The sequence below is a fragment of the Cryptomeria japonica genome, chromosome 7 (genome assembly GCF_030272615.1).
Source record: "Cryptomeria japonica chromosome 7, Sugi_1.0, whole genome shotgun sequence".
Lineage (NCBI taxonomy): Eukaryota > Viridiplantae > Streptophyta > Pinopsida > Cupressales > Cupressaceae > Cryptomeria > Cryptomeria japonica.
In genome coordinates, this window is record NC_081411.1 from 91,025,669 (window position 1) to 91,053,489 (window position 27,821).

The window sequence follows — 27,821 nt, forward strand, 5'->3', positions numbered from 1 at the left end:
AGTTCGAGTTGTGGTGATGTGCTCCTGTAAGAACTTGCATTGCAAGTGTATTGTAATCAGCTTGATTTGATAATACATTGTGCGAGTTTTGGAGGGTGGGGTTTTTCTCCAGAAGGGTTTCCCCACGGTAATCACTATGTTATGTGTTCAATTCTATTTTGTTTATGCTTTATTGTGCATTTGTTGATATCTTAGTAATATTTAAGTTGAAAGTTGCATAACCATCCTCTCAAGATTAGCGTAGGAAGCGTTTCCGCACACCTTTGCTTCCTTACAAATCTAACAACCTACTCATTATTCTCGTGACCTACATCTCATATTGTGGAGAACAAAATATTTTCCAACCAGGTTTGCAAGATGTGAAAAAATGCAGGCAGTTTCATTGCTATCCATCCTATTTAAACCCAAGAATCTAGAGTAGCACTACAATGAATCATTCCTCTAGTTGAAGGTAATGACTATCAATAATCAAGTTTTCCTGTTTGCTCTTTGCGTTTTCCTTTATTGTTTTCTCTGCTCTCCCATCTGCGAATGCAGTTCTAGAGATACATTTCTTATTGAAGAAGTAACGGATTTTGATGCTTCGATTAATAGCACAAGCAAGGCAACGGCACTCCAGGAGCTAGGAAGTGGAGAGGCAGATCTGGCAATTAATCATCTGAATGTAGTGTCCAATTCAAGTTGGAGGGATATGTTGATGCAAGGGCTGGAAAGGGTTAAGTATTTTGTTAATCGGATGTTTTCCCATGATTCTAACAGTAACAATGTTAAATCTTCCCCTTCAGTGGGAAATTACTACAAAATTCTTGTTAGGTCCGTGAGGGAAATCCAAGGACCAGAATATACTGTAGCAGCTTCAATTGGAACACCACCTCGGAAACAACTGATGGGAGTTGATACACTAATCTCTATATCATGGAGTCAATGCAATCCCTGCAAGGTTTGTATCTCTAATGTAAATTTCCCAATGTATGTCCCCAACCAATCCTCCTCCTATAGGAGCGTAGCTTGTAAGTTCTCGACATGTCCACCCTTGTGATCAGATCCCGACGACTTCCAGTCAAAGTGTGACAAGCGGGGCATCTGCAATTACATGGAGACCAATGGTATTGCCCACGGATCCGAAGGAGATTATATCACAGAGACCCTGCATGTTGGTGGCAATAAATTCAAAGAACTACACATGGGATGCACTTATCGCTTCGTCCCACCCAGGCAGTTTGCACCATCCGGGCATTTGGAATTGGGCAGGGATCCTCTTTCCCTAGTTTCCCACAAGGTTGGTGGGCAGTTCTCCTACTGTCTTCCTAATTATTTGTCTGTGAATGCAACAGGTTCGCTGAGATTAGGGAAGGGTTCCATTCCATCCTCTGTGAAAGTCTTCACACCCATGCAAAAAGAGCCCCAGTTTGCTTCAAGTGCTTCTTGGGACTGGAAGGTATCAGCGTGGGAGGACAACGCTTACGCGTGAGCATGCAGGTTCCTAGTGCCCTGCCAACAACAACATATATTGACACTGCACTAATCGCTACCCGATTGGTAAATCCTGTCTACAGAGCTTTGAGAGCGTCCTTTAAGAAAAAGATGATGACATATGCACCAGCTGTTGAGGCCGCCCCACCATTTGGGGTGTCTCGACCGTGCTACTGGTTATAAGCATAACAACTGCTAAAATCCCAATTATTACTCTTCATTTCAAAGGCAATACCAACCTCGCTGTCCCCGCTGCGGGAACTCTGCTTCAAGTTGCAAGTAGTAAGGTGCGCTTCCCCTTTTTACCCTCTGAAAATGACGCTGTGAACATCATTGGGAATGTCCAACAACAGCGTATTACAGTGGCTTTCGACAATGTAAACAACAGAATTGGCTTTGGCCCTGGTTCATGGTGAAAATCTGCTGATACAATGCAATCCTTGCAATCAATTTTAATAAAATAATAATACAGAATACTTCTTTATGGCACTTATCAACTCGAGAGTCTTATTTTATTAGAATCATGAAATGCGGTATTTGGAAGCACGGGAAAACACTTATAACCTAGATTTGGATATGTATGACAGAAAATTCAACAGGAGCCTATACAAGACTAAATGTTTTTGAAGCAAACATATATTTCGTACAAAAATATAATCACTTCTATGCAGACAAACATATATTTAACAGTTTGCATTTAAATTCATAACTGTATATGCTTATGAGGATTTAGAAAATAACTTTTTAACATTCTTTGAATAAGCTATAAAAATAACCAGTTAGAACACAATGCTCAGCATTTTTCAAAAACAAATAAATAGCCGCACCAACAAATAGAAATCGAGACATCTAAAACAACTAACTAACTTGTTCCATACATTAGCCATTAACAAACCGTAAACCTTTATATATGCAATGAACTCAATAATTTTCTTAAAATTATGCTAACACATATGACTATTGATTAGAGTGTTCAATATTTTTGTCAAGTTTCTGAAATAGGAGGAGGGAGCAGTGAAAGAGAATCTCTTGGCAGGAAGAACCTTAAGGGTGCTGTTGCAGATAGGAACTACAGTTTCGGGTACTGCATCAGCTAATGGGAGTTCCTCTAAGATTCCCTTGTACAGGCCCTCTTCTGTCCCTCTATCATTTATGGGTCGGGCTGGTTCTCCGATGTCTTCTGCACCTTGAAAAGACCCTTTTAATGCTTGGCAAGAAAAATCCTTACGTGGTGCCTACATTGTCCACTACGAAGAGGTGGTCGCTATTGAGATACAAGACCAAGCTTTGTATAGGTCGATGGAAAAGATGGGGAACACATTGATCGGTAGAATATTTTGAAGGTGTCGTAATATTGAAGCGGTAGCGACTACCCAAGGATATGTTTTAGTCTCAATGCTTCCGAAAATTCTGTTTTGTTTCTCTTTTTCCCTTTCTAAGAGTATTTAACAATTTTTTTTAAGTTCATGTTAGAATTATGGCAATTGTATTGTTGTTGTTAACATGTTATTAATGCATATGTTTTTAATCAATTGGATTAAAGAAACTTTTCAATGCAAAAAATAATTAATTTTTCTTAAAGTTTAGATGAAAATTTTATACATAAGTATGTTTGAAAAATTATTTATTTTTCATTTCATTGGCTGAAAGCAATTGAATCGATATGGATAATTAATGCTCAATCAATTTTACACATTAGACAATTATGCAACACCAAATCGCAACAATTAAAAGCCAATAAACCTCAATATTTCTAATTAATGTTGCAATAGGAGTTCCAACCATAACCTAAGTTTGTGTCAAATCTATGTTACATTCAAATCCATTAACACATTTTGCATTTATCTCATTTCACTCCAAGACAAAAAGGAAAAAACAAATAAAAACAAATTTTAGGTTTTAACTTTTATTACGAATAAGCAAAGGCGGACCTGTATCCATATTTCCAAGGGCATTCTTCTCTCTTATCAAAATTGGCTCTATTCTAGGGATTCAAACAAGGCCTATTTGAATTTGGTAATAGAAGAAAGAATTGTACAAAAAAAAATTGACACTGTGCCAATTCTTTATCTTTCTTATTCCACATAATTAAATATTTATGTGTTGTTTTATTCATGCAGTTTATTATATAGTAGTAAATGAATGGTGTATTTTAGTTGAGTAAATATAAATCTTTTGTAATTATTGACTAACCGATAGCAGGTTGGCTATAATTTTATTATAGGGCAAGTAGTTTTCTTTGTATCTACTACTATGCAATTTTTTTTTCTTATTTTGGTGTTGAATTGTATTTTAGGAAGAAGGAAGTGATAAAAAAAGTTTTGAGCATGCACTTCAAGGAATCATTTAGAAAAAAAAATTTAAGTTCAATAGTTTAGAGAGAGAGTTTCTCTTAGTGATCTAATACAAAAAGAAGTCTTTTAGATACATTGTCATATTCTACGTGTAGTGCACCTACACCCTCCTGTATTTTGTACTAGTCATGTCTAATTTTGGTATGTTATTCAAAGCCTTCTCGTAGACGAAGATGATGAACCCCATGGAATATTTGAATCTCTATATGATATTAAGGGTGCTTGTAGAAGAGATGAAATCTAAAAAAATTATGCACTTGTAGAGAAACTAGAATTCTTTCGAATTGCTACATAGATATCATTGCTTTCTTTAGATATTTGCTTAATCATTATTGGGAAATGTAGGATTGAACCTCTCTAGTCTATTGATTGAACTCATATAATGTGTTTGTGGTTTTAAGTTAAATAAACAAAAAAAACTACTATTTTTTTTTCCTTATTAAATAACATCATGATTTATTTTTTGATAATTTTGCTAGGAGAAAAACTATATTATAATCTGGTTGTTAATGTAATTTTGATAGTAAACTAACCTTTTTTTACAAGACTAACAGCAAAACATCCCTGGTTCAAACTATAAAAAAATTTAGAGAGCGCGAGGATGAGAGAGAGCGGGTGCTGCGCTGTGTTAGGATTCCCAAAGATACTGAGAGGGGGGGGGGGGGTGAATCAGTATCTGACCGGTTAATGAATTTTCTGAACTTATTATATGAAAAGCATTCCAAAATAGTGTACCGGTTAACCAAAATTAATGCAGTAAATAAGAACAATAAGCACAACATGAAAGACACACCATAACACAATATTTTTAACGAGGAAACCTGGTCTGGGAAGAACCTTGATAGGATTTGTGACCCACAATATTCGCTTACTTGCCAATAAGAGAATATTACTGTTACAATAGGGGCTTGCACATGCAGGAAGGCCAAGTGCCTAGAGCTCACTGCTTAGTTACAAAAGAAGTCTCACTGACTTACAAAAATAGATTATACAAATCCAATGTCATGTACTACTTCAGATTAGCATCTGCTATGCCAAGTTCATTACCGGTTTAAGCTCTGTAATAATCATAAACTCTTATCCAAAATCTACCTTACAATTCACACATTAGGTCTGCAATAATCTAACCATACATACTTTTTAAATGATCTACAAGATCTCATACTTATATGAGTCATATTAAAATCCACCATGTCGGCTTACAAAAATATTTTATAATTAAATACAAAATATAATTAAACAAAAATCCTGTCGGCCAGGGTGCCAGTAATCTTTTCAGTGTCGGTGAACTATATGCCGGTGTAGAGTCTGTCAATGCCGGTGCCTGCCGGTATCATATGATTGTAAGATTACCATCAATGACAATACCTTCAATCACCTACAATTTCTCATTGGAGTGTGCATTTTCCAATAATCTCCCCCTTTGGCATTTATGACAACACTCATGAGAAAAATCCAAAATGTGTCCAAAAATGTTGGGTAAAAGGAATATGCCAAAATGTCTTACCAAAACTGTGTTATCAAAAATCTGTGCTCCCCCTGAGCTAATGATCTCTTCTGTAAGTTATTTTTCTCAGTTCTACTACTTCCCCTTTGACATCAATGGCAAAGGTTGTCAAAAATTAAAATGTCAAGTAAGTGCAGTTTCTGCTTGAACCTTGCAACCAATTGGTTACAATCTGGAATAGGTCTGCTAATACCAAATTGAGGCCTTGAGTAAACCTTTTGCTATCCTTTAATGATGCCTCTATTCTCTGAATTGTACTGGTGTCTTCTGTCCCTGAATAGGTGCCTCTAAGATCTCTTTCTTCAAAGAGATGAGGTTATCCAATTTAGGAATGAATCTACATTTGAGTTCCTTTGCTTTTTCTTTTATTCTTTCCTTCTCTTTCTCCAGTTTTTCAAGTTTCTCCTCAAATCCTGCTATCTCCTATTGTATAATTGATATAGGTTCAGATGAACTAATGATATTGTCAGCTATATCATCAATCTCTTTTTTCACTTTGTTGATTTCTTTGTCAATATCTGTTGTTAGAAGATTAGTCTTGCAAGTGTCTTAGTATAGTTCCTTAAATTCCGTTATTGTTGTGGTCGGTGCTGGTAAGAGGGTATCAATGTGTTACGTGCACTTCTTTATTGTTTCATCAAATAATTTTTGTTTTTCCTTATCCATTTTGTCTATAAATGTCTCTTTATTTATTTGATCTACAGTCAGTATATTATTGGTTATGTATTTAGACAATGTGTCTAACTGACTCAAAGAATCTTTATTATCTACATTGCACTTGGGTGCAATCAATTTAAGAATGGGGATGGTGTCATCTATAGCCTTATATGCTAATACATTGCAATCTGTTATCTTTTTAATGGAATCCAAAAGTACCTCAGTTACATTTGTTGGTCTGAATTTAGTCATGGAAGTACTAGATGACTGACCAATTACCTTACCAATCTCCATGATGTCAGTGTGAGTAACCACTTTGGTTGCCTCAACCTCTGGTGGGTTAGTTTGTGTCTGCATTTCTATCAGCAAAGGTCTAGGCTTCTTCATTGTTGCCGGTGGCACTGTCTTTGTATGAACCTGTGACTCTAACTGTTTCTCTGCTTTTGTCTTTGTCGGTTTCACTGTACTCTCTTCTGCCAGTTTTTCTGATTGTTTCTTTATGGTATCCACTGTCGGATTCTCTGTCTGTATCTCTGCATTGTCCACTACTGGTCACTTAGTAGGTTTCTCTGTATTCTTCGCAACCAGTTTCTCAGTCTCTGTTGGGTTTTCAATGTTTGCATTAATGGTGTCAGTCACCATTCCAATCTCAATATGTTCCATTGTTTGTTCTGCATGTGTCTCTACCTCAATATTTTTAGTTGGTGGCTCAGTAGAAACATCTTTCTTCTCACCAGTGGTCTCCTTATCAACCACAATATTGACCTCCTGAGTGTCTATGTTCATGGTATACAAAATTGGAGATTCAGGATTTGTATCCTCATGTGGAGTCTCCATATTCTCAGTAGCCGATGAACTATCAGTTAGTATTGGTGGAGTGACTGAAGTTGGTGGCAAATTATTGGTCACTTTTATATTTGGTGGTCCACCTATTTTGCCTTTTCCTTTGTCCTTATCCTTTTGGTATACCTTAAAGGGTTTTGGTCTTTTTAGTTCTTCTTGTTTTTCTTTCTCCACAAAGAAGATGTCCCATTTATCAGTTGCTTCTTTAGAGATTTGATTTACTCTGTCGGCCATTAGACTTACATGCTAGTGACCACTAGAAAAGACTATCATGTTTGCTTCACTGATCAATTCATCAATTTCCTCAACTAATTTCACTGGATGAACAACTAGCAATTTCTGAACCTTGATTTTCTTGTCTAGTTCCATAATGGCTAATCATTTAGCATCAAGCTGCCTGTATAGATCACTAGGCAAATCATCTAAAACCTCTATCAAAACTTTCTTATAAATATTTAGGTGTAAGATGATGCTATTTTCTATGCTTTATTTCTCCTCATTTGTAAATGTATCATAAAATTTACTTACATTTGATAAGTTTCCATCATCTATTATTTCATTCAATAGGTTGTCAAGAGGAGGAATAACCTGTTTTTGCTTTTTCTTTCTAGGTGTAATCTTTTCAGTTGGGGGCCTTAACACTTGTTGCTTCTTTCTTGTCTTTCTAGGTGTAGGAGAGGGTGTTGGTGAGGGTTTTCTTTTCCTTTCTACCTTTTTGAACTCAGTCGGTATCTCACTGTCACAAGAAGTTGTAACCGGTGAAAGATGTGCTTCTGGTTGAAGTCCTTCCAGTTCACTTTCCTTAATACCAATTTTCTTTAATACATCTTCTTTTATTTCTTTTGCCTGTCTGGTTCCCTTCCTCATGATATGTTTAGTTTTCATAACTCTTTCTTGGGATTGAATGCCACTTTCAATTGTTTCAGTATTTCCAAAACCTATTTCAGTTGGTTCCTTACGTGCTTCTAAGAGGGCTTTTGCATAAGTTTCAATTATATTATCATCTGTCTCATATCCCATCTCGGTAACCTAAATAGTCCTAGGGACAACTGCCTCCATCTAGATTTCATCTTTGTTAATTACAAAGCATAACTCTTTTTGATATTTATCAACAATTGCTTGAGACAACCTTATTCTTGTCTTCATTCTAGCCTTCAGTGCTTAAAAATGTTCGTTTATATTTTTCTCTCTGTCTTCTCCCATGTTCTTTAATATCTCTAACAGTTGCTTTCCTACCGGTATATCAAAACCAAAGTCTTTATTACCAATATCGGGTACTTCCTTAGTAATGTATAGCATTAAGAATACAAGCAAGTTACCAAATCTGAAAGTTCGCTTCTTATCACCTTTGATTTTCTTCAGGTTGTCTATCAATTCATTTTTAAGCCATTCACATAGATCAATTCTTGCATTGCCATTCACGATGTCATATGCACTTTTAATACATAAGTTGGATATTGAGTTTAATCTATTTGCATGTGTAGCCTTATAACCAAGAATCATACTAACAAATCTAACATTGATGTCCTTCACATCATTGACTCTTAGGGATATTTTGTCAAATGTTGTGCCAGTTAAGTTCATCACAGTGTCATTTGAGACCTTTTTAGTTCTGTCAGGCCTGCTACTGGTGGAAGGTAACCCTGTCACTGCCCTAACTGCTTCTTTAGTGATCTTATGGATGTAATCCAACCAAAAGAATTCACCATGGACTCTGCTCAGGACTATCCTTATCACATCTTTAGGAAAATCAGGGATGCTAAGAATGTCCACAAAACCTAGGGTTTCTACTACCTTTTGTTCTTGTTTAATATTACCATTTACATCACAAATTACAATCCTATGCATGTTCTTGATTTCATCATCTCCTAGCTCCTGAATATGACAATGTATATATATTCTAGGATCTTCTGCATAAACTACTCCCTTAGGTATTTTCAAAAATGCTCCTAGGGTATCATCTTTCTTCGCAATTTCGGGAATAAGTTTGAATACGGGTCTAGGGTGCTTGATAACTTCAATCACAATAGGGTTTGCAATAATTTCAGGTGCAGAGGAGGAAGCCATTGTTATAAGTACCTTAAATTGTCTTTAGGATGATTTGCTTGGATGATTTGCTTTACTTTACGCTATGGATGACTTTGCTCAGTATTTTCATGCTCTCTGGAGATTTGAATGTTCGGTGAATGAAAAAAGAACCAAAACACTTGTTTTTAGTGTTATAACCTTCAACTACCACATTTAATAACTGTCGGTTAAGTCAAACTTAACTCATCTGCCAGTAAAGAAGTAATCCAACTTCTCACCATCAACAGAGGGTAAACTAGCATGTTTTTCATTTTGTTGCCATACCCACAAGGGATATTTGTTCAGTTAGATGAAGAATCTCCTGCCAGTGGAGTGATACTTTGTTATGTCCGTGGAGGAGTATTCCCATCAACATTCTGATTTTACTTTCTAATCCATTATTTTGAAATTTTTTGCTTTACCTATTCAACCTTTTCTTTTCCTTTCAAGTTGGGTCCTTTGTTGTTTGTCGATGATGCCTTACTTCTACAAAATTTTGCAATGTGTTCAATCTTGTTACAAGAATAACAAGTCACATTGTTTTTCTAAATAGCTTTCCCATATCCTATGCCGGTATATGTTCTACATTGATTAGATAGATGTCCAAATCTTCCACAAATATAACATCTTGCATTCATTCTGCAATTTTTGGAATTATGACCAACTTTGTTGCATTTAGAACATTGCCCGGTGGTATATTAGTGTTCTGATAATTTCTAGATCTACACTGATTTTCTCTATGACCATACTTGTTACAGTTGAAGCATATTCCATCAAATTTGTAAGCATTAGGTTGTCTTACCGGTTTGTTATGATCATGATTTTTTGCAATACCGGAGCTTTCACCAACTTCAAAGCCAAAGCCATTTGTATCACCATTAGGTTTCTGATTCTTCAACATGTCATCAAGTTCCTCTGAAACTTTCTTGAATTTCTCCTTGTGTTGATTTGCAATAGCCAACTCATTTTCCAAGAAATCTTTTTGTCTCATGAGTTTAGTTTTGTCATGTTCTAAGTGAATTAGATCTATTTTTAGCATATCATTCTCATGACTGAGTCTTAGATTTTCATTTGTAGCATCATTGATTCTTCTAGTCAAGTCATCTTCATTCTTCTTCCAATTTTCAGTCTCTTTACAAAATCTCATAGTCATATCCTGCATCTCATTTTTATTGTACTATTTTATTGTCTCAGTTTGTTCACCAGATCATTAAGAGTTTCTTTTTCATCATCATCATTCTACATCTTTTCACAAACTTCTCTTCTTTTGTTCCTTGCAATAGTGAGATTCTCTTGAAGTCCTTCAATGATATCTTGTTCAGCCTTCAGATCATCTTCAAGTTTGATATTCTTCATTTTTTCTGCATCATAGTCTAAAAGAGTTATTTCCAATTGCTTTCTTAAGTTTTCCATCTCTACCATTGTCAGGATCTTCCTCAAGCTGTTAGGCTTTTGAAAATAGAGGACCAAGCTCTGATACCAATTGTTAGGATTCCTAAAGATACTGAGAGGGGGGTGTGAATCAGTATTTGACCGATTAATGAATTTTTTGAACTTTTTATATGAAAAGCATTCCAAAATAGTGTACCGGTTAACCAAAATTAATGCAGTAAATAAGAATAATAAGCACAACATGAAAGACACACCATAACACAATATTTTTAACGAGAAAACCCGGTGTGGGAAAAACCTCGGTGGGATTTGTGACCCACAATATTCACTTACAGGACAATAAGAGAATATTACTATTACAATAGGGCACTGCACATGCAGGAAGGCCAAGTGCCTAGAGCTCACTGCTTAGTTACAAAAGAAGTCTCACTGACTTACAAAAATCGATTATATAAATCCAATGTCATGTACTACTTCAGATCAGCATCTGCTATGCCAGGTTTAGTACCAGTTTAAGCTTTGTAATAATCATAAACCCTTATTGAAAATATGCCTTACAATTTGCATATTAGGTCTACAATAATCTAACTACACATACTTTTTAAATGATCTACAAGATCGCATACTTATATGAGTCATATTACAATCCGCCATGTTGGCTTACAAAAATATTTTACAATTAAATACAAAATATAATTAAACAAAAATCCCTGTCTACCGGTGTAGAGTCTGTAGGTGCTGATGTCTGCCGGTATCATATGATTGTAAGGTTGCCATCAATGACAATACCTTCAATCACCTACAATTTCTCATTGGAGTGTTCATATTCCAACACGTTGGTGCTATGGTTTTGACCTCTGTTGCGGGTGGGTAGGATTCAGATAATGATGAGGATGATCCTTCTTGCATGGGCACCTTGGCTAGGGGCGTCGTCATCCTGCTTATGGTACATGTGGATCTGGCCACCTTGATTTGGTCTAGATATGTTTCTTTAGAGGTTCAGCTTCCTTGACTCATTGCTGGGGTAGGTGTTTGGGCTGGTGCCCTTGAGTGCATGGTGGTTCAAAGCCCTTGTTTCCCTGCATTGGTGGACTTTTCTCCATCTAATGCCGAATGGGATGGGGCTTGTCTTTTTCAATATGTGCCCTTCGTGGGTCCTCTCCTAGATATTTACCCCTACTTCTCCTTTTGAGTTGTTCTCCTTTCCTATGGAGGTGGATTGGTTGAAGGTGGATATGCCTAGGCTTTCAGTGGCTTCTTGGCAACATTTTTTGGTTTTTGTGCCTTTACTATTGATTTTATTTCCTATAGAGATGGAGATATTCTTCATGGTTAGAGTTGGATGTTCCTTTTCTAAGGCAATTTTGTTTGATAGGCGTTGTTCAAATCTTGGGTTGCGGATGGTGTGGATTCGCTTTTTGATGGACCTTTTTCCCCCTATTGAAATGGGGGTTGTTCCTTTGGAGATGGAGTTTTACACTTGCTGTGGACATGTCTCTTCTATGTGTACCCTTGATGCTTCCCCTGCTAGTTTATTTCTGAGGGTTTGGTCTCTTTCTACTTGCTCCCATGGTTCTCCTCTTGAGGTGATGTGCCCTCCTATTGAGGTGGAGTGGTTGCATGGTGATTGGGTGGTTACGGGGCTTTTTAGTAAAGTGGCTAGTTATGATGCTGATGGTTTGGACTGGTGTGGGGATGTTGATGGCTTGTTTTGTTTCGGTGGGAGAACTAAGGATGGTTGACTTTCTTCTTTTCTTTCTCTTTTCTCTATTGAGGTTGTGGGTGCCTCTCCAAAACCTAGCTGTCTATCAAAGCTTCACTGTGCCTTCTTTTTGTCACTGGATTTTGGTTTGTGGCCACCAGATTGGGTCTCTTTGCGGATAATTTCCCTCTTTTCAGACCCTATTGAGGTGGATGGGTGTTTTACTATTAAAGGTGTGATCTGTTACTTTGGAACTGCTGGTTATTTCTTGGTGGTTTTGGGATTCATTTTAAAGCCCAAATTGAAGTTTACGGGTGCCTTTCAAAACCCCCTTGCTTATGTCTAGCTGGGTGTTGACAATTTTGAAGGGCCCAACTTAGATTGTGTTAGTTGTTGGTTAAGGGTTGGGATAGCCTTTTGCTGCCCGAATTTTCTGTATATGGGTTGGGGAACCAAAAAAATCCATGATGTGTGGTTGAGGGAGTCTATCGACATCAGCTAAAGGCTTAGGCTATGTTTCTAATAGGTTTTGTATTGATTTTCTCTTAGTTTGGCTGGCTTATTTCAGATTGTGGTTGTGTTGGCTTTTGGCTGGCGCTAGCCAGATTTGCTGTTGTAGTCTGCTGATTTTAATTGCTTATCTTTTTGGCAGAAGTCTTAGCTATAGGTTCCAGATCCTGGTAAAATCTGAGGGTTTTGGGTCCCTTCAAAACCTGTTGTATGGGGTTTCGGTTCCCCCTGAAAACCTATTTTTCGCTTAATGAAAAATAATAAAACATGAAATAGAAAGCAATGAAATATAATCTTTTTTTATAGCCTTTCAAACTATTTTATATGAAATCTCTTTGCCATAATTTTTTATCAAAAGTCTTGAAAATAAGGTAATGTTTTGGCTGTTTAAGTACAATGCAAAACTTAAACTATTTTTAGTTTGCCTTAATAGCATGTGCCTACTATCTCCCATAACAACTTTTAATTCTTGATTTTAAGTTTTCTAAACTTTTTTTTGTTTTCACAATTATCACTTAACTTAATTCTTGATTTTACGAAAAAACTCAAAGCTTTCCACTATGGCAAATCGCAATCTCAAATATACTGAAATATTTTTTTCAAAATATGCACATGTGAAATCTTGAGAACTAAATAATTTAACCTTTCTTCAATTTTATGCATGTGAGTGTTTTAAATTAATTTTAATCTATTGTTATATTTATAAAGAATCAAATTATAATAAAAATATGGTATAAAATTCTAAGTGAAGTATAACAAACGTTTAAGTATCATTTATTTATTTCAATATAATAAAAAACATATTCAATTATTTAATTTTTTTTAAACAAAAATTTCTTCAATATTATTTAAATAATGAAATTAAAGCTAGATGACTACTTTGAAGTTTAAGGCTATGAGATTTCCCCAATCAATTTTGTATTCTAATGTATTTTTCTAGATTCGATTGTGTGTATTTTTTTCCATCAACGTTTCGAATCACACTCCGTGATTCATCATCAGAATGAAAAGAATTCCAAAGACATGAAAGATGTTGAGTTGTAGATTTGAGACAAAATATAAAGAGGAGTGGCGTGGGGGAGGGTACGAGGAATAAGGAGAAAGGAAAGAGAAAAAGAAAAAAGACCACGTGAAGGATAGGAGACCCAAAAAACTCGTAGGAATAACCACCCAAAGAAAAGAAAAAAGGAAAGCCAAACAACACAATCAAAACCACTAAAAAACAAAAAAGAAGAGAAGAAATTGGGTCAAAAAATATAAAACTAAATGTATATATATACATATATAAATACATATATGTATATAAACATATACATATATCAAAAGATAAATACACAAAAACATATATGTATATAAATATTTACATATACCAATATTTATATGCACATGTCTATTGGTATATGTAAATATTTATATACATATATGTTTTTGTGTATTTGTCTTTTGGTATATGTATATGTTTACATATATATATATATATATATATATATATATATATATATATATATATATATATATATATATATATATATGTATGTATATATATATACATATATATATATATGTGTGTGTGTGTATGTATATATATATATATTTTGACCCAATTTCTTCTCTTCTTTTTTATTTTTTAGTTGTTTTTATTGTGTTGTTTGTCTCCTTTTTTCTTTTCTTTGGGTGGTTATTCCTAGGAGTTTTTTGGGTCTCCCATCCTTCAGGTGGTTTCTTTTCTTTTTCTCTTTCCTTTCTCCTTGTTCCTCGTGCCCTCCCCCACCCCACTCCTCTTTATATATTGTCTCAAATCTGCATCTCAACATCTTTCATGTCTTCAGAATTCTTTTCATCCTGATGATGAATCATAGAGTGTGATTCAAAACGTTGATGGAAAAAAATACACACAATCGAATCCAAAAAAATACATTAGAATAGTTTGAAGTTATTTTATTTAGTTAATAGTTGTTTAATATATGTATGCTAATTAATATTAATAATAAAAAAATTAAGATGATCATTAGGTGGAGTTAAATATTTAAATAGTGAATGCTAATGTATGAAATTCTTTTTATATTGTCTATTATTTATTTTTGTTCATTTTTTGTCGAAAAAGAATTTATGAACAAAATTGTTTATGATTTTTAAATTACTTTTTCAGTTCTTCACCACTTGATATATTAAAGGTATTTTAACTACTTATTTATTTGTATATAAATAATATATTTATTTTTATATACAATGAATCTTAGTTTATTTATCTAAATTAACTTGTATTTTATTTATGTTTTTATTTAGTCCAAATATAAAAATTATTAATTTCAAAGTAATTTCTAACCATAAGATATGTACATAATAGTATTTTTTGTTACGAGTGCAGTTATCATTGCACCAAAAAATTGACCTGTTAATGCCCGATACAACCACTAGATTTATAAAATCCACTGGAGACGGTTAAGCCATGTCACAAACCTGAGCATCATAGTGCACAACACAAGGAGAAAAAAGGTGCACGCCTTGCAATAATCCCCCCAACACAAGCGAGGGGTTTAAACCTATGACCAAGCTCTAATACTACTTGTTACAAGTGTGGTTGTTGTTGCACCAAAAGATCAACCTGTTAATTCTCAATACAACAAATAGACTTATAGAATCCATAGGAGACGGTTAAGCCATGCCACAAACCCAAGCACTGTGTTGCACATCACAAGGAGACCAAGGGTGCATACCTTGTAACACTTTTTCTAGTGGAAATATTTGGACATCGTCAATGTACCTAGTAGCTAATTTAACACATAAGAGACATATGCAGAGACAATAAATTGTAACATGTTAATTTGTTAACCACTTTAGTCTTATCTTAGTTAGTTAAATATTCCTCACCTTATCTAATTATCTGCATATCTAGAAACGAAATCATCCTACCACATTTGGCAGGAACTTTGTAGCAACGTGACCTTGTTAGTGTTGGTCCTTGGTTTTTTGGGATAAAAAAAGTATGGTGCTTCGTAAATGGCATCACGACTTCAAACCCTAATAATTATATTTTGGTTGTAGTTCCTACTTTGGATAGGCTCTGAAGCCTTCCCTAGGAGTTCTATGATGAAGAGATTATTTTTGGTATAGAAAAATTATTTGGTAGTTTTACACTCTAGATAGTGTCATTATTTTCAAAACCAAGTTTGTTTATGCTTGGTTTTGCGTGTGTAGAGGCTCACAAGGTTCTTTCCAACTTAATCCTCTTAGAATCTAGGCTGAGTACATGGTCTCGATACATCAAATTTAAAACATAGATTTGTTTTCCAAGAACTATTGTTCTTTAGGACATCACATCAATTCATGTCCATAAGCTACTTCAATGTAAAAGCCTTCTAACCTACCTTCAAAGGTAACGCTCCTCTTCCCTCCCCTCTGGTAGAGTCATCTCCTCCTTTGGTTGATTCTAAGTTGGATCCTCAAATTCTATTGTTGTCGAAATCTACTTGTTCACTCCTCGTGTCTTTGTAGCCATGTTACCAAAAATGAGAAACAAGAAATGCAATGACAATGACAACATGACAAAGAACAAAATGTTTGGAGGTTGTGTATAAGCAAATTCATACATACATACATACATACATACATACATACTGTGATGCCACCATCTGATGGACAAGGAGATGCCTCATTTTATTTTGGATACTTGATGAAACTCTATGATATTTTTCCTAGACCTATATTTATATGTGGACCTACATTATTATTATGGATTCTTTTAGTATAGACTTTACTATTATTATTAGATTAGATAAATTAAATATAAATATTGAGTTTTATTGTTATCTCTAATTAGAGTAGGTGTTTGAAAATTATACAATTTCACATCAGGGTTATTAGATTAATTAAGTAAGTTTTGCATCTTAATCATGTGAATTCTGTTACTTGAAAAATGTTTTCATATGCTAGTAATCTTATGCATTTGATTAAATGGATTTGAACTTAATTGTAATTATGCTATGTAATGGTTATATATGTATGTAACATTTATGGCTGAGATGTGATTTTATTAGAGATAGTGTGGGATATGTGGTGTAAAAATTGATGTAGAAGTTGTATATGAATTGGTCAATTGTTTCAAACCATTTTCTCTTAACCCAGACTAATGTTTGCTTGAAAATTTTGTAGGCTAACCTTCCATGGCTATTTTATGAGAGGTACCCGAGTGATCCCATGTGTACAAGCCACATATAGCCAGACTCATTCCATTTGGAGGGACTATAGTCTTGTGCTCGTGATGTTATCTATGTAATGTGAAATTGTATAAAAGTGTCTCATCTAAAGTATTGTGCTCTTAGGTTAGTAATCTAAATGAGTTTAATTGCAAATAAGTAATTTTCGGATACAACTCAAAAGGGCTTTTTAGAGGGGTCAAAAAGATCAATTTATGTTTTTTTAATGCATTTTTGAGGACCTATTTGAGTCACCTAGGGTTGAGGGGTTGAGTTTTGGTCAAACTATTACCCATACCTCAATAAAGGCCCCTCATAAATATCATTTTCTATAAGTGATAAAAATGAGGGATAAATGGAAGACTAAGACATCCCTATTTCATCTTTAGTCTAAAAAACCATTTATAAGAGGGGACAAGAAAGAGGGAGGGTACATTTTGAGCATCAATCCTCTTAATAAGGCGTGGAAGAAGGAAATGGAAGTTTTTTTTTGAGATAAGTAAAAAAAACTGTAAAAAAAAGGAGGGAGGAGAAAGACAATTTTGATTTTGGCTAAGGGGTAGAAGGTGAAAGAGAAGATTGGGAGGAGGAGGGAGTTCACATCATCCTCTTCCATATTGAATTTCTTTAAAATTGCTATTTCAGGTTAGTGTTTTGCCTTTATATCATAAAATATGTATGCAATTGTTTTTTTTTTCTAAAATATGTAGGTATATGTTGGTTTTGAATGTATGTGTTGTGAGGTTTTAATTTTGTGTATGCATGTGTTTTGGGTTGGCTCTCCTTGTGGCTAAGAGAAACCCATGTGTGGGATTGAGGGAGGGAGATCCCATGGGGGGAATTCTATTTGTTTATAAAAACTGGGTATGAGTACCCCTTTACTGGTTTTGGGTGGATTGGTTGTAGAAGAGAAAGTTGATTAAATATAGCCAGGTCGCATCCCTTGATTGGGCTGACCTAGCCTTTGAATATCTAATTGGCCATTGGCCTTATAAATTTGACATATAAGTTGGACCCATTTGTAACTTGTAAATCATATGAAGCTAGCCCTATTTGGGTGTTGTTGGTAAACAGATTTGTCACTGTGAATTCTCCTTCAAAGTTGACCCTGTTCGCCTAAAGAGCAGTGAAAACTGTCTCAACAATTGGAGAGATTGTGGTGAGGTCACAATCTTCCTCTGCATTTGAGAGGGGCAGCTCCCTCGTATGATGGGGATTTTTGTGTACTTTTTACTTAAAAGTACAAAAAGGAGACAAAACTAAATTAAATAAAAGAGAATAATGGAAACCCCAATGGAAAACATAAGAACACCAAATAGGATTTCAAAAATGATGATTGATACAAAGGGGATTTAAGCACAAAACAAGATTTAACTCACAAATATCTCAACATACGAAGAGATGGGTAACTCTAGAACATCCAAACCAAGATACCAAAGCTTGATTGTATTTCATTACATCAATTGCATGAATTGTAAGCATTCCTATAGATGACAAAGGATTTGCACATAGACAAAAGATATCAGTAATTTGACATATGAAAGATTAGTAATAATAACTCAAGAAGCACATCTAGCACATACAAGCTAAATGCATCCTTTATTATCTTCATGAAATTATACAATCTCAAAAACTCTTCTATACAAAGTGCAAACACAAAATTTATCAAACTACTTCTCTAAGAATTTCTCCATAGTCTCCCCTCTATAAGAGAATCCCCCCATTACAAATGAAATAGCCATGTATTTATAGGCTTGAGAGAATAACCATCTCATAACTACCTTGAATAACCACTTTTAGTAACCACTTAGGACAACCAACTACTTAGGATAACTAGCTAAGTCAACTACTTAGGATAACTGCCTAAGTTATTACTTCTAGTAACTACCTTTTTTGAGACAAGTTAGGATTTATCTAACTTTTACAAAGTTAAATTCAAATGGCTAACTTTAATTACAATAAGTGACATAAGTCACTTTTTCAAAAGGAAATTTGAAATCCATTATATTGAAGAAAGAAATCGATGTTGATTTTGTCGAGGTGACCTCCATGTCTTCATCTACATCTTTTGTCTTTATAACCATTTCATCATCAACTCTCTTCTTACACTGCAGAGTGTAGCTACATGCTGGAAAATACTTGGCATATGTTTCTATATGATCTACCAACACCAAGAAAACATATCCACATGACCACCACTGGTTTCACTGATCAATCACATAAATGTTGTAGTTTATGCGATTAAAGAATCTTCATCTCTCATCCACCGCTTACAACACAAACAAAAATTATAATGTCAAGCTGCATTAATTCAACTATTTTGAGAGATTCCTTTGCAAAATTCATTTTGTGCACTCACTGCATTGATTGTGGTCCATGTGGTATCATTTCTTTGAGGTGGACTATCAAATAATTAACTTGTGTCTCATCTACGCTTCGACGTTTTTCATTCATATTGGCTATAACAATTGGAACTCTAATATCTTACCAAAACCCTCCATCCACTGTGCTTTGATGAATGTTTGTGACCTGTTCCAAATCTCACATTTTGGCACAAGCGGGAAGGATGCTAGTGAGAGTTGTGAAATTTGGCTTTAGACCTATCAATTCTATTTGCCTCAAGTTTCTAAGCCTTTTCACCAAATTCATATTCTATATGTCTTGCAGGTATGGGAGTCAATGGGGCCACATTCTTTTTTGAAGTCTTATGTTGCCATTCACAAGTCATTTATATGCTTCTGCATATTGCATGCAAGCTTCGCCTAGAAATATTATGGAATACAATCTTATAACTTTCAATTTTCTTTGAAAATCTTAAACTCGATCCATCAAATCTCTTTTGAACACATACTCGAGGTAGTTACAATAACTACCTTTCTTTCAATATCTATAGTTTACAGATAATTCACAACAAAAATGGGCAACTTTATTGTGTTGCACAAAACACCGATGATAATTCAATTTGTGTTTGTTTGTAGAATCGGTAGTCATAATAACTACTTTCTTTGGGCCATCGGGTAGTTATAATAAGTGCCTTCCTTTAGTGATCAACAACTTTCTCTTCTTTTAAAAACCTCCGACATAGTCAACACTATATCCATCGACATTTAAAGCTTGACCTTAAACTTTCCATCATCAACTTGATTGTTAAATGGCGATAGAGAGTCTCCTAGAGTCTTCGATGATTTACCAAAGTGCACCAATTTAGTGATGATGTCTTCATTGTTGAAAGCCTTGGTAATCATCCACATCGATCATCCTTTTTTATATTATCGACAACTTCGGATACTTATGCAACTCAACAAAATGGCCGATCAACTTCATTTTGTCCGTGCTTGAAGGTATTTTGACAACTTAGCACAATGGCCAATGGGGATACATGTTCATAAGCTTCACAATGTTGGCTAACTTGTCTTTATTACCGAAAATGAAGACTTCAAGAAAAAATAAGATCGGTAACTTAATGACTTGTTCCAATGAATGCTATGTCTATTTGATTTAGATAGGCGATTTAGAACACTTTGGTAATCAAGTGCAAAGACCAATATCGAATATCCATCATCATAAGAGGTTGTCATCAAACTTTGTTGAGTATTTATGTCACTTGAAGAAGAAGCCAATCAAACATAAATTTACCCTTCATTGACGATTTAGATCCCTTTGCTAATCATGTGGTTCTAGTGAGTGGTGTTTCAAAACAATTTGTAAAAAGGCCGATGTGAAACTTAGAGGTGTTGGTAATGAAGGTTCATTACTGCATTAGTCAATCCAGTGAAATGACCGATTGACATATCATCCACATGGAGAATCTCCTTCGTAACTCTTATCAGTATTTGAGAAAAATGCAGAAACTTGCCAATAGATTCTATAAACAATTGTGTCATCGTACTTTTTCATTGTTGTGTGTCTGTTTATTGTGAAACTTGTTGAAGTTGTCGATTAGTGACAGAAGTCCTATAACTTTCAGTTCACGCTTTGCATTTGAAGAATTTCTTGCCAACTTACTACAAATATGTATTGGCCCCTTCACGTGTGTACATTCTTTGCATCCCACGAGATGACATATCTTTTATGCGCTATGATAGTTATAATAACTACCTTTCTCTACACAACGCCCAGCTATTGGTTTCTTGATCAACTACACGATCACCCTTTGTAAAATTTTCAATTTTTTTATCAATGTCAGCAACTTGTGTAACTTGGCCAACTTGCCGAAGGATGGTAATCAATTCTTTCAAAGAAAATGCATCGGTTATTTCACATTAAAAACAAATTCACCAAAGAACTTCCTTTTACTTGATGACTTCAATATTTTCGGCTACTTTTTGAAAACATATTAAGTTGCTGATAGATTAATACCAAAATCTTCATGAAAATTCCACATTAGTGATTCTTTCCTTTCATCTGTAAGATGATATTGGCCTTTTTGTCTTCTCACACAATTCACCGATTTATATGAAAGTGCCAATAGCTGTGAATGACTCTTTCTTTAGTATTCAAAGATGAGTGAATAACTTGAGCAGACAACATATTTCCATGAAACTTTGTCACACTGTTAATAATACTATGAGACTGAGACTCAAAAGAGACAAAGTTTAAAATTTTGAAAGTTTAAAAATGGGAATAACAGGTGTATAAGCAACATGTAACGTGTTTTAGGGCAGGACCCAAATTGAGCGGTTGGGAAAACAACATGTAACTTGTAATAAATAAATCATTGCTTGTATTTTTGACGGTAAGTGTATTTAGCTGACCTAGCCTATAAGGAAATGTAACCATTTATAAATACGAAGCATAGTGATGACTTGTCACAATCACTCAAGTAATCATCTCTTCATCAGTAAATATCTCTACAATATCAGTGAACTTGCCTTAGGAATCAATGAACTTGTTCTAGACATCAGTGAATACACATTAGAGATGAATGATCACACCTTGGATGCCTGTGATCTTCATCTAAGTCTCAGCTAACATCATCACTACTCATAGTATCAAGTTCATTTGCCGAATCTACCCTAGAGTCTGCCCTACTGGTCATTGAAGGATATTCCAAGTTCAGATGAGAAGTTACAAGTCAAATAAGTCAGTTTTGCCTTTGTGCTAGGAGGGCAAATTGTATTTGATCAATTGTTGATATTAATAAATAAGATCTGAACATTGTTGCTAAGTTTTTCCTCCAAGAGGGATGTTTTCCCAGGGTATATGTGTTTTCTTATGTGTGTATTTGGATATGTATGACAGAAAATTCAAAAATGGTTTTGAAGCAAACATATATTTGGTACAAAAATATTATCACTTCTATTGTGACGAACATATATTTAACAGTTTCATTAAAATTTGTAACTGTATATGCTTATGAGGATTTAGAAAATAACTTTTTAACATTCCATGAAGAAGCTATAAAAATAACCAGTTACAACACAATGCTCAGCATTTACAAAAACAAATAAATAGCTGCACCAACAAATAGAAATCGAGACATCTAAAACAACTAAATAACTTGTTCCATACATTAGCCATTAACAAACGTAAGCCTCTATAGATGCAATGAACTCAACAATTTTCTTATAATTATGCTAACACATATGACAATTGATTAGAGTGTTCAATTTTTTTGTCAAGTTTCTGAAATAGGAGGACCGAGCAGTGAATGAGAACCTGTTGGCAGGAAGAAGCTTCCGGGTGCTGTTGCAGATAGGAACTACAGTTTCGGGTACTGCTTTAGCTAATGGGAGTTCCTCTAAGATTCCCTTGTACAGGCCCTCTTCTATCCCTCTATCCTTTATGGGTCGGGCTGGTCCTCCGATGTCTTCTGCACCTTGAAAAGACCCTTTTAATGCTTGCCAAGACAAATCCTTAGGTGGTGCCTACATTGTCCACTACGAGGAGGTGGTCGCTATTGAGATACAAGACCAAGCTTTGGATAGGTCGACGGAAAACATGGGGAACACATTGATCGGTAGAATATTTAGAAGGTGTCGTAATATTGAAGCGGTAGCGACTACCCAAGGAAATGTTTTAGTCTCAATGCTTCCGAAAGTTCTGTTTTGTTTCTCTTTTTCCCCTTCTAAAAGTATTTAACCTTTTTTTAAAGTTCATGTTAGAATTATGGCAATTGTCTTGTTCTTAACATGTTATTAATGCATATTTTTTTAACCAATCAAGTTACATTAACTTTTCAATGTAAAAATTATTACTTTTTCTTAAAGGTTAGATGAAATATTTTACATAAATATGTTTGAAAAATTATTTATTGTTAATTTCATTGAATGAAAGTGATTGAGTTGATATGGGTGATTATTGCTCAATCGATTTACACATTAGACATTTATGCAAAACCAAATCACAATAATTAAAAGCCAATAAACCTCAATATGTCTAAATTAATGTTGCAATAACAGTTCTAACCATAACCTAATTTTGTGTCAAATCTATGTTACCAACTTAGTGTGCCTACCTCTGAAAATATACAAAGGCATTTGTATTCTATATTATATTTTTGTCGAATGCCTTCTCATCCTTGCAAAATTTGAAATCTGTTAACACATTTTACACTGGTCTTCTTATTTATCTCTTTTCACACCAAGCCAAAAAGAAAAAAATAGAAAAACCAATTATAGATTTTAACTTTTACTATGAATAAGCAAAGGCGGAACTATTTCCTTATTTCCAAGGACATTCTTCTCTCTTATTGAACTTGGCTCTATTCTAGGATTTCAATTAAGGCCTATTTGAATTTGATAATAGAAGAAAGAATTGTACAAAAAAATTTGACACTGTGTTAATTCTTTATCTTTCTTATTCCACATAATTAAATATGTATGTGTTGTTTTATCCTTGCATTTTATTATATAATAGTAAATGAATGGTGTATTTTAGTTGAGTAAATATAAATCTTGAGAAATTATTGACTAATTGACAACAGGTTGGCTATAGTTTGGGCAAGTAGTTTTCTTTGTATCTGCTAATATGGAAATTTTTTTCTTATTTTGGTGTTGAATTGTATTTTAGGAAGAAGTAAGTGATAAAAAAATTTTAGAGCATGCATTTCAAGGAATCATTTAGAAATTTTTTTTTTTAAGTTCAATAGTTTAGAGAGGGAGTTTCTCTTAGTGATCTAATACAAAAAGAAGTCTTTTAGATACATTGTGATATTCTGCATGCAGTGCACCTGCACGCTCCTATATTTTGTACTAGTCATGTCTAATTTGGGTATGTTATTCAAAGCCTTCTCGTAGACTAAGATGATGAACCCCATGGAATATTTGAATCTCTATGTGATCCTAAGCGGGTAGTAGAAGAGATGAAATCTTAAAAAAATATCCATTTGTAGACAATGTAGAATTCTTTCAAATTGTTATATAAATATCAATACTTTCTTTAGATATTTGCTTAATCATTGTTGGGAAACGTATAGGATTCAACCTCTCTAGTCTATTGATTGAGCTCTTATAACGCCTTTGTGTTTTTAACTTAAATAGACATAAAAAACTACTATTTATTTTTCCTTAGTAAATAACCTCTTATAATTTATTTTTTTGATAATTTTGCCAGGAGAAAAACTATATTATAATCTGGTTGTTAGTGTAATGTTGTTGGTAAACTAACTTTGTTTTACAAGACTACCAATAAAAAATCCTTGGTTCAAACCATAAAATTTTTTAGAGTGGGAGGATGAGCGGGAGCAGGAGCTGCGCTGGTGCTAGGGTTTGGACCTCTGCTACGGATGGGGAGGATTTGGATTATGATAAGGATGATCCTTCTCACATGGACACCTTGGCTAGGGGCGCCATCATCCTACTTCTAGCATATGTGGATCTGGCCACCTTGCTTTGTTCTAGATATGTTTCTTTGGAGGTTTGGCTTGCCCAACTTCTAGCTGGGGTGGGTGTTTGGGTTGGTCCCTGTGAGTGCGTGGTGGTTCAAAACCCTTGTTTCCTTGCATTGGCAGAAATTTCTCCATCTGGTGCCTGCTGGGATGGGGTGGGTCTTGTTCGTTTTGTGCCCTTCGTGGGTCCTCTGTTTTGCCTCTCTAACACTATCCTCTCCTAGATATTTACCCCTACTTCTCTTTTTGAGTTGTTCGCCTTTCCTATAGAGGTGGATTGGTTTCGGGTGAATATGCCCAGGGTTTTAGTGGCTTCTTGGCATCCTTTTTTTATTTTTGTCCCTTTAATGTTGCTTTTATTTCTTGTAGAGATGGAGATATTCTTCATGGTTAGAGTTGGATGTTCCATTTTTGAGTTAGTTTTGTTTGATAGAGGCTAATCGGATCTTGGGTTGCACATGGTGTGGCTTCTCTTTCTAATGGACCCTTTTCTCCCTATTGAGGTGGGGGCTGTTCCTTTGCAGATGGATTTTTACACCTACGACGGACCTATCACTTCTATGTGTACCCTCAATGCTTCCTCTGCTAGTTTCTTTCAGAGGGTTTGTTCTATTTCTACTTTCTCCCATGGTTCTCCTCTTGAGGTGTTGTGCCCTCCTATTGAGGTGGAGTGGTTGCATGGTGATTGGGTAGTTAAGGGGTTTTTTGGTCAAGTGGGCAGTTATGATGTTGATGGTTTGGACTAGAAAAGGGATGTTGATGCTTTGATTTGTTTCTACGGAAGAACTGAGGATGGTTGGATTTTTTATTTTCTGTCTCTTTCACCTATTGAGGTTGTCGGTGCCCCTTGAAAACCCAGCTGTTTAGAAAAGCTTCACTTTTCATTCTTTTGGTCGTTGAATTTTGGTTTGTGGCCAGCAAATTGCATCTCTCTATGGATGATTTCCCACTTTTTGGCCCCTATGGAGGTGAGTCACTATCTTATTGAGGTGGATGGGTGTTTTTCTATTAAAGGTGTGATCTGTTACTTTGGGACCGCTAGCCGTTTCTTGGTGATTTTGGGAGCCATTTAAAAACCCAAATTGAAGCTTAGGGGAGTCTTTCAAAATCCCCTTGCTTATGTCTAGCTGGATGCTGACAATTTTGAAGGGCTTAACTTAGATTGTGTTATTTTTTGGTTAAAGGTCGGGCTAGCCTTTTGGTGCCGGAATTTTTTGTATATGGATTTGGGAACCCATAAAATCCCTTATATTTGTTTGAGGGAATCTATCAACCTTACCTAAAGGCTTAGACTATGTTTCCAACAATTTTTGTATCAATTTTCTCTTAGTTTGGTTGGCTTATTTTTTATTATGGTTGTGTTGGCTTTTGGCTGGCACTAGCCAGATTTGTTGTTGTAGTCTACTGATTTTATTTGCCTATCTTTTTGGCAGAAGTGTCATTGGAAGTTCTAGATCATAGTAAAATCTGAGGGTTTAGGGTCCCTTCAAAACCTATTGTATGGGATTTTGGGTCCCCCTCAAAACACTTTTTTCCCTTAATCAAAAATAGTAAAACATGAAAGAGAAAGCAATGAAATAGAATATTTTTTTTATAGCCTTTCAAACTATTTTATATGAAATCTCCTTACCATAAATGTTTTATCAAGACTCTTGAAAATGAGGTAATGTTTTGGCTATTTAAGTACAATGTGAAACATAAATGATTTTTAGTTTGCCTTATTAGCATGTGCCTACCATCTCCCATAACAACTTTTAATTCTTAATTTTAAGATATTTTAACTTTTTTTGTTTTCACAATTATCATTTAACTTAATTCTTGATTTTATGAAAAAACTCAAAGCTTTCCACTATGGCAAATTGCACTCTCAAATATAAAAAAATCTTTTTTTCAAAATATGCACATGTGAAATATTAAGAACTAAATAATTTAACCTTCAATTTTATGCATGTGATTGTTTCAAAATAATTTTAGTATATTGTTATGTATATCAAGAATCAAATTATAATAAAAGTATGATATAAAATTGTAAATGAAGTATAAATAAAATTTAAATATCATTTATTTATTTCAATATAATGAAAAAAGTATTCAATTATTTAAATTATTTTAAACTAAAATTTCTTCAATATTATTTAAATAATGAAATTAAAGTTAGATGACTAGTTTGAAGTTATTTTATTTAGTTAATAGTTGTTTCATATATGTATGCTAATTAATGTTAATAATAAAAAAATTAAGATGATCATGAGGTGGAGTAAAATATTTAAATAGTGAATGCTAACATCTTTTCATATTGTCTATTTTTTTTATTTTTGTTCATTTTTTGTGGAAAAAAAATTTATGAACAAAATTGTTTATAACTTTTTAATTAAGTTTTCAATTTTTTTCCCACTTAATATATTGAAGGTATTTTAACTACTTATTTATTTGCATATAAATAATATGTTTAGTTTTATATACAATGAATCTTAGTTTATTTATCTAGATTAACATATATTTTATTTCTGTTTTTATTTAGTCCACATATAAAAATTATTAATTTCAAAGAAATTTCAAACCATAAGATATGTATGGTAGTTTTTTTTGTTACAAGTGTGGTTGTCATTGAAATAAAAAATTGACTTGTTAATTCATGATACAACCACTAGACTTATAGAATCCATAGGAGATGGTTAAGCCATGTCACAAACCTTAACACTGCAGTGCACATCATAAGGAGACCAAGGGTGCACACCTTACAATAGTCCCCCTAATGCAAGCAAGGGGTTTAATCTATGACCAAGCTCTAATACCACTTGTTACAAGTGGTTGTCATTGCACCAAAAGGTCAACTTGTTAATGCTCAATACAACTAGACTTATAGATTCCATAGGAGATAGTTAAGCCATGCCACAAACCCAAACATTGCGTTGCACAACACAAGAAGACCAAGGGCGCATACCTTGCAACACTTTTTCTAGTGGAAACATTCTTACATCTTCAATAGACCTAGTAGCTAGTTTAACACATAAGAGGCATATACAAAGAACAATAAATCACAACATGTTAACCACTTTAGTCTTATCTTATTTAGTTAAATATTCCACACCTTATCTAATTATCTACATATCAAGAAATAAAATCATCCTACCACATTTGGCAGGAATATTGTAGTAATGTGACCTTGTTAGTGTTGGTCCTTCATTTTTCTGGATAAGAAAACTATGGTGCTTCGTAAATGGCATCATGACTTCAAACCCTAAGAAGTTTATTTTTGGTTGTAGTTCCTACTTGGGTTAGGCTCCCAATC